Below are 11,778 nucleotides of genomic sequence, written 5' to 3'. Positions count from 1 at the left end.
ACGTGATTTCCATTATAGAACCAATTTTCATATGACCGCAATGGGCCACCATTTCTAAATACAATTATTTCGGTTTTATTTTCATTTACAGTCATGCCACTTATTCGACAAAAATCAAAAATACTATTTAATTGACGCTGTAGTTCAATAGCCGTTTCAGAGCAACTCGCAACATCATCGGCAAATAATATACATTTTGTATTTGGTATATCCGTAATGAAAATTCCTTGATGAACCTGGTCACGCAGGTAAAGGGATAACTCATTTATGAATAAATTAAAAATGATCGTGCTAGTTACGTCCCCTTTCCTTGAGCCAATGTTACACTTAAAATCAGTGGTAACATTGTTATTTATGACTCGCACGCGACTCCGTAAATTAGAGTACACAGAGACAAGGGCATTATAAAGTTTTCCTTTTAAACCTATTTTTTGCATTATGTCAAATAGTTTATGGTGAAATATACCATCATAAGCCCTTTGAAAAATCAACGTATAATACATAAAACCTTCCTCCTGGTTTAGTTATATATTTTTGTACCATGCTTTGTAATACGAATATGTTATCAATGTCAACGAATGAATATGTTTCTTCTGACAATACAATAACGTTCTGCTCTAAATAGGATTCTGCTGTCAATAGTGTTCTGCTTTCAATATGGGGCTTCTATCAAAATGTGGCTGCTGTCAAAAATGTGCGATGTCAATTGTGTGGTTTGTCGATAGGGTGCTTTTGCAAATATGTTTCTTCTATCAATAGGGTGCTGCTGTCAACAGGGTACTAAATTGTGGCTGTTTTTGCAGAACAGTGGATTATAGCGTTCCTGATATTCTGCTGAACACAAAAACGTTTGGTAGGATAATATATAACCGATCTCACTAAAATCAACGAGAAAGTCCCTTTCATTTTTTGTTGACGGTTTCATTCATATTCGCATCCGTTCCTGTAGATCCAACATTAGATAATCCAGTAGACAATCTTTAGCCTACTGAATGTTCAGCCTCAATCGGTCTATGAGAGGCCATTTAATGTAAATACAGTGTAATATATGCGGTCATAACTGTGATAGATGAACTTACGTTGGCGTATGGGTATTGCTACGTTCATGATACCCATGGGAAGATATGGCTTCTCCTTTTCTTGTAAGGGTACATGTGCGCATGTTGTCGGTTTAAATAGAATATAACCTCTCTACTATTGATATCATGTTACCATAGTTTCAAACCCTATTCGAACGAAGTATCCGATGCAGAATAGAGTAGTGACGTGGTCTTTAATAATTAACAAACAAATAACTTCTCTTCGACTTTGTTCGCCTTTAATCACCAGTTACCTCCCTTAGATGACATGCTCCGTGTTTTATATTATTCTAGTATTTACTTGCAGATGTATCATTTAATATCTAAGTATCTCAAGATTGATGATGTTTTAGTATTATAATAATTTAGTGTAGTTAATTGTATTACCAGCAATATAAAGTAGAGGCATTATCAATTAAATATTGACTCATATTAATTGAGTTTAACACATAAGTATCACTTATCATAAAAATATTATTCGCGAGATGATCGAAACGTTGAACTAAGAATGTATTCGACATTATGGCTTCAGGTCGGTGAATTATTTTTGCAAAATGTATTTCAGTCTTTTACAAGCTTATACCGAGAAAATTTGTACCACGTACAGGACCCCAGCATTGTTTTATTGTTATTGTTGACGCTGTTGACATTGGCAATTATTGACGTGACCAAGATCTTTTGATTATTTACGTTTGTAAAGTTGTTACTCCGGTTTAAGTTCTTTTTGCTGAAAAATAACCTACGGGAATTTAAAACATATGCTGTTTTATTATATGAGAGTTATCCGACTTCATGTTTTAATGAATAAATTGTACAGGACTATTTTTTACCTCGTAAATTGATAATTGCTTACATATATATTTGGCAAACCAAACATGACTTTCTTCTTCCTGTACTATGTTGCACTGAAAACGTTGTTAACCCTTTTCTCAAAACTAAAGTAATTACAAAGTACGCAAATCTCTTTAAATAAAAAATCAGAGTAAATTTGAAAAAGACACTACCTTTAGTGCTACATTCATGTTTTTTTCATCATGCAACATGTTAATCGAAGAAATAGTAACAAAACAAAACCGCCTCCATTAAATAATGAATGATTCTGAGTACAACAACGCCATCAACGACAACATAATAATCTCAATGAATGTCGCCCACTTTGTGTTGATTGGTAACCTGTTAACCACGTTGTATATAGCAATCTTGTATTCGTTTACTTGGTGTGTTTATTTCATCAAGTCAAAGTCTAGTCAGACATGTATTGTTTAATCTGTTCAATACAATTCAAACTGAATGCAGGATTAGAGATTTAAAGATTTAAAGGTCATTTGAAATACAAGATCAACGTTTTGACCATATACCTCGATAATCCGGTCGTAGATGCGAGGCGTTCAACTCAGTTAATCCGCCTATGAGCGCATGCGTCGATTCCGTAGATACAAAAACGCCGTAGAAATGGCCGACCATGAATTTTAAATTTTGAATGGATACATTTTAGTATGTATAATGATGAACAATTTTAAAGATTTCGGTTTCGCGTTAAAATTTTAGAGGGTACATAATGAAAACGGTGGTTGTGGCCTGCGCCATCTTATGCTGGATGCAATATCTTCCAGAAGTCGGTAGGTGGTTTGTTACGTACCAGTTTAAATTATAATTTTGTTCTTTGATGACGTTTTATATTGAAATTTCGTCGTCAAAACTTGGTAAGCAAAACCAGTGGCGATATAACCATATTATATATTTTTTGTAATTATCATGTTCACATATATATATTAGATATATAATGCACGCATAACTGATGAGTATGAAAAGAGCTTGGAACATTCTATGTGTACGACAGGAAACGTTAGATTTTGATATAAAATAAGAAGAAAATCAGAAATACGGAAATACGTGATAATCAAAGTCAGACCATTTTGTTTTTATGCAATTCAACCCTGTCACTATATTCATGTTGTACAAACGAAACCAGGAGATCGCATTTGTATTCACTCCCTTTCGACACAGTAATACTTTTTAGATTATATGCATCATTTAACTTAAGAAATGAATAATTTTCGCCAACTTTAGCATCATGTACCGTTTAAATACAATACGTACATATTTAATGAGGTAATGAAATAAACTCTGAAGAGATCCAGTCTACCTATTCATTATAATTCTTAATATCCCATAGAGTTGAAATAAGCATTTCATTACACTATTTAGCAAACTTATTTAGCTTTAGCACATAAGCAAAGACGAACTATATTGGGAATACAAAAAGTTATATAGCGAATAAGACGTGAGTGAAAAAAACGATCTTTACTTTGAAAACGTAAAACATTAAGCAAACACAATCATGTCTGGCTGAAATCTAAATTCCAGCAACAGTCAGATTCCACAAAAAAATAAATTACTTGGAAACGACCGTAAAACAAAAGTCACTCGATCCAATTCTCATCCATTACATTTGATGTGGAGTAAAAAATCTCATTCATTTGTTTTGAACCTCGCACAAACTCTCTCTGAAATACTAGTTAACACGTCCGAGCCAGCTGATGTCCCTTTCGCGCGGAAAACAATAGCTAGTTACAAGAGTAACATTTTACATTTTTAGAATGCGCATGTCTGTTCCCCAACCAACTCCAGAATGGCACGTGGTTTAGCAGCGTGATGGGGGCGCTGTCGTTCAGCTCCACCACCAACACCACCTCCATCGCCGCCTATAAAACGCAGAGGTTCGGCACGGTCGCGCTAGCGTGCTTCGTGGCAGCAGACGACAAATACGTTTTTAAGTAAGACCTTCGAATGGTGCCCTTTTTAATTAAGTATGGCTATTAACTCTGTTTTTGTTGTTGTTAAATGTATACATTCATTAGGAGCACCAGAAAACAAATCTTCCCGCAAACTTCAAATGAGAATACAGATAAAACATTTGACAAAATAATGCTAAATGCATTTGGATGGTTATTTAGAAGAATAACATTTTGATCTATTGAACATATATGTATACATTTTAATAACTTATAATTGCAATTGAACAAAAATCAAACCAATCAGTGTATTCACGCTATATTGCAAGCAAGTCATAACATACATTCTAGACAAATGAAGTTGCTTTCTGAAGAGTGAAGTTAACATTTAAAAGTAACGCTGATATGACATTAAGACTCTTCTTGATGTGGGAATATTAAATATGATGACAGGCATATCATAAATATGCGTTTTAACAAGTACATGAGAAATTTATAATCTTACAGACATTACATCAATATGCTTTTTAGCAAGTGCATGTTAAAGTTAAAGAATCAGAGTGTTAGTATGCAGATTTTGTTTAACCCACTTATGCTAGTGGACTATCTCATCCTTCTAAATTGGATCAATTTATTTCCAAAATTAGGGATGTCTTAAGTATATTTATTTCTATATTTAGACAATTTCTTACAGAAATTCCTTTAAGCAAACAGCGGAGACCCAGATGAGACGCCGCATCATGCGTCGTCTCATCTGGGTCTACGCTGTTTGCCAATGCCTTTTTTTCTATACGCTAGGCATAAATGGATTAAGTGTTACTTTTAAATGAAATGCCCCCCCCCCCCAGGGATTTTGTGTCAACTATAAGATCACAATTATAATCTACTCTTTAAAAGTACATGTTAAGTTAAGGTCCCACATTTCAAGAAGATGTTTCTTTAAGTGCGCATATCAGATATAAGGTTTCATAGAAACAGCGTTGTTGGTGCATACCAGTCCAGTAATATAAGATGCTTTTTAGATATGAGCCGTGCTCTGTGAAACCAGTCTCTATTTATGTGCGTGAAGTGTCGTCCCGGACTTTCCTTGGCAGTCCGCATAACTTATCAGGGACGACAATATCCGTCTAGACTAGATGCTCCATTACACAAAAAAACTTCTTTTACACAACAAAAATCCATAAAAGCGGAGGTCTCACATTATTAGAGCCGTCCAGTGAAAAAACGGTTATTATTCCATATGCGACCAGCGTAACTCCGAACCGCCTGCGAATTCAGGCAGTATGGTCATGAGCTACACTGTCCACTATGAAATCAGGCAAACTTTCGTAAACTACCAGTTTAGTACCAAATTATACTGCGCTACTCTGGTCAAATATGGCATAAGACTCATTTTCGCATGACGAAGCTAACAGTTTTAATTTGACATTTCTTTACAAGTGCACATGTGCATGTTTCAGGTCCACTAACAATATTAACTTGTTGGGATTGAAATGGGAAGTGCACATCTGCTTCAAGTTAGCCACCACAGGCTTCGAAAACAAATACGTGTACCACTTAGGTTCAGGTATATGTCTGCCTGTACATTTATTGGCGTTTAACCTTTTGCATGCTGGGAAATTTGTCGTCTGCTAAAATGTTGTCTGCTGAATTTCTTATATAAGCATTTTCTTTGATTTTTTTTCAAAGAATACTATCAGAATAGCAAACTGTTTGGATCCTGATAAGACGTCACAAACTGTTTGCAAAGGCCTTCAAAATTCGATTCCAGCACTGAAATAGTTAAGTTCTCCTTTTAAACGATAGATCTATCCTATGGTACGGGTTTCAACAAACGAATGATCTGTATGCAAATCGTTTCTGTTAAATTGTTGATGCATCATTAATTGTCCTTTTTATCCTGTTTATCACTCTGCAAATCAAAATATAAGTTAAGTATTGACATTCAGCATATTACGAGTTTAAACAAATGATCTGCATGCAAATCGTTTCTGTTAAATGTTTGATGCATCATTTATTGTCCCTATTGCCCTGTTTATTCATCTCCAAATCAAAATATAAGTTAAGTATTGACATTCTACAAGTTGTGTTGTTTTGCTGTTTATTATTTTTGTTGTTGTTTTAAAAAGAAAACAATATGGACACAAAATGTAGTTTTAATATGTTATATTCACTTTACACTCATACAGGAGTATACAAGTAGACAGGATTCGTGGTAAAATGTTTACCCGGGAAGTAGAATTTAATAATAATGCTTGGGTCGTGTTTTCTTGTTTTTTTTTCTAGTTTGCGTGTGTATTCATTCTTTCATATAATAAATAATCCTATGTAGTGGAGAATGCCGACGCGTTGAACGAGCGCTTCAAGGCGGCGATCGTCGGCACTCGCACTCCGACGGTGGCATTCGTCTGTGACCGGACGACGTACGACGCCGGTACGGAAAACATCCTCTTAAAAAATGACGGTGAGTATAATTCCGATGTCAGACGCATAACATTTGTCAAAAGGTTTCCAACATGCTGCTTTAATCACAACAACAGACGGTCACAGAATAACTACAAGGTCTTATAGACATAGTAGCAAGATGCTTCTTAAAAAGTTATTATCTAGTTAAGGTTTCACAACCATTTAATTAAGATGCTTCTCAAATTTTGAATGTAAAATGGAAGGTTTCATCGACTTGGTCTTATGGTGTATATTGATCCATTAATATGCTTTTTCATATGACCCGCAGTCTGAGAAAACCAAGCTTTATGCATTCGCGTAAGTAAGATTAGGGACGACATTTTTCGCCAACACTAAATTTTCATTTAAAAGAGACTTCCTTTACATGACAAACTTCATAAAAGCGGAGGTCTCACATTATTTGAGCAGCGTCATGTGAAAATGTTTGCCTAACATCAGACGTTCATTACGTCTTGTGTAAATTTGTTTTATGATATTTCAAAGCCTACCACAAATGTAAGGATCATTGGCTAGTGTGCCCGGCTAACTTCCATCCCCTCATATGAGTCGTGTTCTGAGAAAACTGGGCTTAATGCATGTGCGTAAAGTGTCGGCCCAGATAAGCATGTGCAGTCCTCACAGGCTAATCAGGGACGACGCTTTCCGCCTAAACTTGATTTTCGGTAAGGAGGGACTTTCTTGAAACTAAAAATACCATAAAAGCGGAAAGTGTCGTCCCTGATTAGCTTGTGCGGACTGCACAGGCTAATCTGGGACGATACTTTACGCATATGCATTGAACCCAGGTTTCTCAGAACGCGACTCATATGTTCTCATATCTCACGGTTCAAGGTACGGAAGAGACGGCGGCAATCCACTTCCCGCATGCCCTCCGCGGCACGTGGCAATACGAGTTCCAGAGCGCCGCCAGCGTGAACAAGTACTGCCGCAGCAATAGCTCCATGGAGATATGTCGCGCCAACGACACCAAGACGATGGACTTTGACTACGACAAGTGCTCTACCATGCAGGCGTACTCAGGTAGGTTTAATGTGGTTCCGTTAGACGTTGGGTATAGTTATTGTGCCGGTCTGTGCGAAAAATTTGCGTGTCAGTGCTGTCATGCATATCTGACTGATTGTAGAAATGTCGTTTTTTTATAGTAATACTAGTAATTGAATACAGGCGCAGTCCTCACTGCGAATAACTCCTTCTTTAATAATATATAACTTGTTATCATATATTAAATTTACAATCAACACAATTATGGATTTTTGCAAAACATGGTTTTCTCAGCATTTCTTATTACGTAGGTTTTTGTTTTGTAATTTTAAGTCAATTGATTGGATTAAAAAAATATGTGATCACGTGCTGTACTATTTACCACTGAAAAATGATAGCCCCATAATTAGTTAGCTCGAGCATTAAGGAACATAAATGTGTCTTGTGCTGAGAAAACTGGGCATAAAGCATGTGCGTTAAGTGTCGTCCCAGATTAGCCTGTGCAGTCCGCACATGCTAATCAGGGACGACACTTTCCGCTTAAACTAGATTTTCGGAAAAAGGGGACTTCCTTTAAACGGAAAATACCATTAAAGTGGAAAGTGTCGTCCCTGATTAGCCTGTGCGACACTTCACGCACATGCACGTTGCCCAATTTTTACAGAACAAGACACAAATAATTTGATCACTAGTTTATACTCAGTTTTATTTCCGGTTTTCAGCCGGCGGGCGGCTGCAGGCCATGTGGTACAGCAATTCCTCCAATTACACGTACATCCACGTGTATAATACAGACAACAGCACAGACGAAGTCACCACATTCCGGTTCACCTGCTACGTAAGATTGTGTACTTAAGTTTTTTGTAAATCACATTATCTACCTCAACATATGTTGAGTCTTGATCTTAATGTTTGGGTTTTTAGGCCCTTTTGATATATTTCAGGATTTGTTCGCATCCATCATTAGGAAATAGAAAGGAGAATATTTAATATTATCTCTATCCAATAAATTCATCCAATCGGCATTCTTTATATGTACCACGTGACCGTCCAATTATTCCGGTATTGGTTTCAAAAAGTCTGTATTTTTCCATATTTGACAGTTTAGTACAAGTGCACTAAGCAATTGTTTTTTAAAGATAAAAGCCGTTACCGAGAAAAAGTATCCGAATGTACAAAAATCGATTCACACGGGCGCTTGTCTTGAAAATAGCATAGATGCAATTAAAGCATTTTAAACTCAAAATTAAAATTAAACAAAGGGCTGAAGAAAGGGATATAGAATAAAAAGCTTATTAGACGTTTAAACTGTACAATACGAGACATATATTGGACGAGCCTAATGACGTCAAACTGTGTGCTCGTCCAAATATATATAGGATCTGGCACGAGTTGTCATATCATACCATACTTTATTAAACGAGTTCAGGAATTTTGTTAGTAAGCGAGCCTTTGGCGAGCTTACTAACGAATTTCCTGGACGAGTTTAAAAAAATATGGTATGATATGACAATGAGTGTCAGATCTTTTTTATCACATGCTTTTAAATGAGCAAATTAAATTAATATTAACGCAAACATAATGATTAATCCCGAATGTTGTTTACATTTCGAAACGTCATTTTACGTTGCAACGTTATTTCAGCAAAATAACAAAATGCGATTGGTCATTAAACGAAAACTTAGCCAATGAAAACGCTAAAAAAAATGTTGTCTTACACATGTGTAATAAAGAAAATATGTAATGGTTGTATTACATGGGAAACAGGATATAGCATGTGATAAAACTCCGTATTCTACAGAGAAACGTCTAATAACCTATAAATATTACATCAATTATCGTAAGTGTACAGTGTGTTATACTGATATGTTTTAATATGAATAGTATTTTGGATGTTTTTGACTGTACATGCAGACATGGATTTTAAGTACAACTTACAGACAATCATTCAATACCTTTTACTATTGAGTATGGTGCAAGCTTAATGACGTCGGAGTCTGTCATTCGTATACCTAATGTATCAAAATTAATTACTCGTATTTGAGCCGCGTTCTTGAACAATCTAGGCTTAATGCATGTGCGCAAAGCGTCGTCCAAGACTAGCATATGCAAAAAAATGTCGAAAATGTATCTGACTATTAGTGACTTCACTGTTCCCTTTAAAAGCGTAAAATATGATCTGCTTCTAAAATATGTAACGTTCTTAAATGTAGTTACGGATTTTGTTGTAATATAAGGGACTTGTTTGTAATGTAGGATCTTTCGTTGGATAGCATCTTTATTTGTATGGGAAGAACTATTATGTTACTCGGGTGTCATGAAAAAATCGTTTGCAGTTTTTGTTAATTAAATAACTTCGAATGAATAAAACACACGTGCAATTAGTATTCTCACATCGTAGAATAGGTATTAATAAACAGGATTTCTGTCTACCATTTCTTTTAAATTAGATATTACTTTGCAAGAAATTCCGCTTTGGGTCAAGTGCGAAATTTTTATTGGAAAAAATATCAAAAGAAACGTCGGCAAGCGTTACATCGCATCTATTTTTAGTGAAATATGTAGGAAAACTTGACTGGAGCGGCAACCTTATTTGTAGTTTCCCGGTATTCCTTTGTATCCATTGTTGATTGTATAATGTTTTAAAGCCTTTCAGGTAGAGAGAAAGTTCAGGAAACTACGATCCAAAATGTGTTTGTGCATTAAAAATGGTTGGTCTAAAATGCGCGTCGAGTCCTTCAAGGATTTTATATGAAACCAAGAACACAAACCCACCGTCAGTTCGTGAAGGCTGACCACCGTTAGTTCGTTAAGTATTAAACTACGGGACACATTAGCGATTTTCGTTGTTTTCTGTATTTAAGGTGATAGACAATAACGCCACCGAGAACAGCTCCCTGATATCGACCACGCAGTACCCGAAACAGTGCGCTAAGACTCAAACCCCAACTAGTGTGGTCGCGCCTGGAGCCTTTTTGGTTTTCAATCGAACCGGTAAATTATTGCTTCCGATATTGGGTGCCTGCATATATGCCGCAATTAGTTAGTCTGGTTTGCATTCTTGTTGGTTTGTACATAAGCAGCTGGAATCTAACATTTAATAAAAGTCCAAGAAATATAACAGCAATCTAACGAAAGATACCATCAAGCCAAGAGTTTGGGGATATTGTCCACACACATATTCATAACTATGTAGATTTCCAAAGCTATAAAATGCCCATAAATGAAAGATCGCAGAATGTAATTTCTGGACCAGATTGGTGAAAATCTATAGTCAGAGGGTGCTTATTTTTAATTGCTCAATGTACACTTGCCTTTAACAATATTCACGGAAAATACATTCGACAGAGCATTGTTGAAAATCCGATAAATACCGAGATCAGTACAGCATACACAATAATGGAACCGAGGTTTTTGACGGTTTTTTTTTGGAGACTTGAAAAATAATTATTCTTTTATGATCGTTAACTGACTGTTCACTTCATTCTTTTTATGATCGTTAACTGATTGTTCACTTCATTTTTCCTCACCAGGATAGTAGATGTGGTTATAATATATTATATAGATGATCAGCATCGATATTTCAATAACGCCCTATAGCCTACAAACAGGCTGTACCTGGCACATGTGTATAATACTGAAGTATGTCACCATTGTGCGATATTGTACAGTTATATGCATATGCCTAAAGTAAGGTCACGATATTCAATTTTATTTTGTTTTGTTTTTTTTACTTTTCAGACAATTGCGGTAAGTCCATATTCGATCATTTTTGTTCAGTACATATATAAATTATATATACAATTATAAAACATTAACAAATACCAATACTTTGCCGATGTCTTACACGAGTAGTTGACAGCTTTATAGGTTCTTTTTTGCTCCTTCAAACCTTTGGGATAGGTTTAAGTAAACTGAGTATTCATGTGCAGTGCATTTAATTCATATAGATTCAATTTGCATTCAGACATGCAAAATAACGTCCATGTAGTTACAAAATATTGAGTATATATTTTAACTGTATTTGCAAGACCGACACGGGTATGTATCTAACCGCTAATGACAGTTGAGATACAATGTATAAACCGCTGATGACAGTTGAGATACAATGTATTATGATATCAGTTGCAACTGATTACTATCAAGTTAACTTTTTTAAAGGCAAAGCATTATCACATTAATAGACGTGAAATTTGTGTGTAATATCGAATACAAATTTAATCTATACACAAGATAAATCATTAAATGAATAAAATATTAACTTAAATTCGCTTTCAAACAAACTAGTTTGTTTAAAACGAAGATTATATTTCGGGTAATATTATAAGGTTTACAACGATATAGGTGTTTATTTTTATGCTTTTTTAATTTTTATACTATATTGCGCCATATCGGGTTAAAAAAATATGTATCTGTTTAATAGTTTTTAATTTTTGCTTTCAAACAGTAAACCTAACTACAACTGCAGCTCCCACAACTATGGTAACAACAACAGTTCCGGAAGCAGTTCCAGTTGT

Source organism: Dreissena polymorpha, chromosome 4, assembly GCF_020536995.1.
Source record: "Dreissena polymorpha isolate Duluth1 chromosome 4, UMN_Dpol_1.0, whole genome shotgun sequence".
Lineage (NCBI taxonomy): Eukaryota > Metazoa > Mollusca > Bivalvia > Myida > Dreissenidae > Dreissena > Dreissena polymorpha.
The sequence above is the reverse complement of the archived record's forward strand: the minus strand, read 5'-3'. Positions refer to the sequence as shown.